This window comes from Malurus melanocephalus, unplaced genomic scaffold (genome assembly GCF_030028575.1).
Source record: "Malurus melanocephalus ecotype Western Australia unplaced genomic scaffold, MMel_1.1 scaffold_1064, whole genome shotgun sequence".
Lineage (NCBI taxonomy): Eukaryota > Metazoa > Chordata > Aves > Passeriformes > Maluridae > Malurus > Malurus melanocephalus.
The window spans coordinates 21,116-24,561 of NW_026624296.1; the positions used below are offsets into that span (position 1 = coordinate 21,116).

The following is a 3,446-nucleotide window of genomic DNA, read 5'->3' on the forward strand; positions in this document are numbered from 1 at the left end:
GAGCCTGTGAAGAACAGGGACTGTATTTTTAGCTTTGCAACGTGGACAACTCCCTGACAATCTGTGTCTTGAGTTTATGTAATCATCAAAKCGGGACAGGTTCTCTCTTCTGTCATTTTAGTTCCCAAGGGGAAGATGTAAAACAGTCAAGAGGAATCCCATGTGCTGCTGCTCACCCATCACTGGGCAGAGCTGAACTGGGACAGGCTGATGAATGGGGACCTGGAGACCTCCCCAAACATCCCAGCCTGGTCCATGGGCACACAAATACAGCTTTAAACAAAAATTTAAAAATGCCAAGTGCAGCTGGAGACAGACACACAAATTGCTGGGTTTGGCTTAGCACAGTTAAGCTCATTTTTAAGCCAGAATAACAGAAATTAAGGCTGAGGTTCCCTGCAGTCACATGGCTGAGCTGCCCTTCCCTCATCCAAACCCTCAAGCTCTCAGTGCAGCCCATCATTTGAGCACCTGGAGGAGGTTTTTCCTCAACTCGTGAAAGCCATGTGAGCTGCAGTTGCCTAACTGCAAATTGTGAAAGCAAGTCAAACTGAAAGGGGTTTTCCAGAAATGGYTCAGAAGCAGAGCAGGCAATGTCTGTGCACTCCAGGACATTGACAGCAGCTTCAGCTCARTTCTGGGAACTGTGAGCTCTTCTGCTTCAACGTTTCCCTGAGAAGTCACATTCACTTCCTTTCTTTCAAAAATCATGGTTTTAAATGGGAAGGAGAGGGGAAYTCCAATTAGCAATGATTTTGCCCCTTGATAATCTCTAGAAATTAAAAGACGATGCATTTTTTATAAAGCATAAATGCAACTTATTGACCCAGTTTTTCTTCGTTTTCCTACAATTCCACAGTCAGTTCCACCAAAGAAAACCCGGAAAGCAATCAAGCTAAGGGTTAAATTTAGCTGTGAACGATTTCACTTCTTATTTATAGTAGAAAATACTTGTGGGAAAGTTTTAGCTGAGAGCAGTACAAGACTAACTTCTCATTTCTTCTCTACACTATTTGCTGATTTTTTTTTTCAGGTGCAACAGGAAACCAAGATCCTGAAAGGCACGAGCCTTATTACTGTAAACCCCACATGCTTTAATTATCTTGTGCTCTTTCACAAGTATGTTAATGTTATCTGTTTATACAACATGAATAGAGTGCTCAAGAAATTACTATGCTGCATCCCGGCCAACTTTTCATTTGGCAACTGCTGAAGCCCACCTAAATACAGTCAGACACAGCAGCATTCATTTCCATCCAGAGCTCTCTGTAGTAGAGTCACATGCTGTGAAGCAACGGCTCCATTTCAAAATGGAATTAAATTATGGCTCTTAAGTGTTGCTTTAGAGTCAAGAAAATAGTATGATCACTAAGGAGTGTAAAAAAAATAACTGGAAATGTTGTGAAACTGGTCTTGTTCATTCTGAATGCTGTGGTGCAAAAATAAAGGAAAAGCTGAGTGTGGCTCCTTGCTCCTGGCTCACTTTTCCTGGGCTCCAGCAGGACAAACAGAGGGCACAGAGCACAGAATATGGGGCACAGAGCACAGAATATGGGGCACAGAGTATGGGGCACAGAGTATGGGGCACACTCCATCAGTGCCCTGAGCTGCAGCTCCCTCTGCCCCTGCATCACCTACAGAGTAATAAATCACAGGATTCTTTTATCTATAATCATGAAAAAATTTCATTTCTACACCATCCAACACCTGRTACATCAGAATTCACCTCTTCTCTGCATTCTTTAACAGGAGCATCTCTGCTGCTGCTGTCACCAGCACTGTCCGGAATAGATAAAAATGGACACTGATCTATTTGCAGCACCAGCCCCAAAATGCTCAGCTCCTGCCTGACAGAAAAGCGAAGGGCTGTGCCCTGGAGCAGATGGAGAGGGGAGGAAAAGCTGCAGGATATTCATTTCAATATCCAAGGTGAACACAGTAGGGGCAGAGGATCCCTACAAAGGACAGGGGCTGGATGCAAACACAGGGGAAGCTGTGACCCCAAAATGTGGCTTTCACTCACCTGCAGCTCTGGCCAGCCAAGCCCTCTCCAAATTGCACAAGTCATCCTTGACCTTCCTGCAACCCAGAGCTGAATGGGGGCAGGAAGCAGCAGAACCTGCAGGGTATTTCCCATGCAGCGGAAGAGGTGCTGGGGACAAGGAGTGAGGCCCTTCAGGACAGAAACCTGATGCAAAAATGAGCTGCTCCTGCTAGAAACAGTTTCAGGAGCTCATCTAAATTTGGGTAGTGGGAGGAGAGAATCACAAACCAAGATAAGCAAATACAGCACTGAAAGAGAGCGAGTGCAAGAACGTCACTTATCAATAATCCACTCCAAGGTTCAGAAAAATTTCATTTAAAATCTACTGAGAACACTCAAGAACACTCACCTTGGCATAAAAGATCTCTCATCAGTGTTAGCAGCTCTACTGAAGGTTCTTCCAGGCTCCCAACAAGGAACTGGAAATAAAAAAGAGTTTTAAAAAGAGTTAATAATTTTTCAAGTGTCAGCATTTGCAAAGCTCTGCAGTGCTTGAGCCAAACCATCCTGTTCCTGTGGACTTCTCCTCCCCAGAGTACTCCAAGGAAGACTTCATTTACAGAAGACAAACTGAGATCAAACTATGTTAGGGGTTGCACCAAGTTCACAATTCAGTTTAGAAGATAAAAACTGTACAGAAAGTACTACCAAAAACAGGAGAAAGATGTTCAGAGCAGCCCAGTGATGGTGTTATAGGGAGAAAACCATCACTTATCTGCCACCAGTCAGCACTGCCACGGTAAAAGCCAATGCAACATCTACAAAGCACAGTTATTGTAGGGAATCCATGGGGTTTTTGGCAAGGGGTGGAATGAGATGAGCTCCACAGTCCCTTCCAACCCAAACCATTCTGGGATTCTGTGACAGTGCTCCAGACAGGACAATTCCCAGCAGCACCATCCCCTCATCCCAGAACCTGCTGGCTCCTTGTGCCAGAGTTTCAGAAGGCTGCAACACTTCCCAAATCYCAATCCTTTGGTCAGGAACGCTGAACAGCAGCAGCACTGATCCTTCACACAGAAATCACAGCAYTGGCTACACCCTGCTGCTGTGACAGCCAAAGGGTCCTCTGTCCTTTAGACGTTCAACACTTTATCCTTTCTTTTCAAGGGATAAAAGAATCAATTGTTCCTCTGGAWTCATAGGAAGTTTAAAGGAAACCTAGAAAGCTTTTTGTCTGAAAATATTTCTTTGTAGCAGCTGTGCATCCAGCACTTTGCAGCCACCCTGGAGTCACAGAAATCAAAATTGTTTAGAAACAGAAAATGAAGCTCTCATAATCCTTGTCAAATATAATAAAAATTAGTCTAGAGGGCAGGGTCAGATGGGAAATTGGGCAGGAATTGTTCCCTGGGAGGGTGGGGAGGCCCTGGAGGAGAGAAGCTGTGGCTGCCCCTGGATC

General features: G+C 44.7%; 1 protein-coding gene across 1 annotated transcript in view; it reads right to left on the bottom strand.

Moving 5' to 3' along the window:
* RAP1A (RAP1A, member of RAS oncogene family) overlaps positions 1 to 2,463 on the bottom strand; it is a 9,599-nt gene extending 7,136 nt beyond the window's left edge. Inside the window, exon 1 of the mRNA XM_057386820.1 lies at positions 2,394 to 2,463. The gene's annotated coding sequence lies outside the window, so the exon portion shown is untranslated. The remainder of the gene's footprint in view (positions 1 to 2,393) is intronic.
* Positions 2,464 to 3,446: the final 983 nt, after the last annotated feature.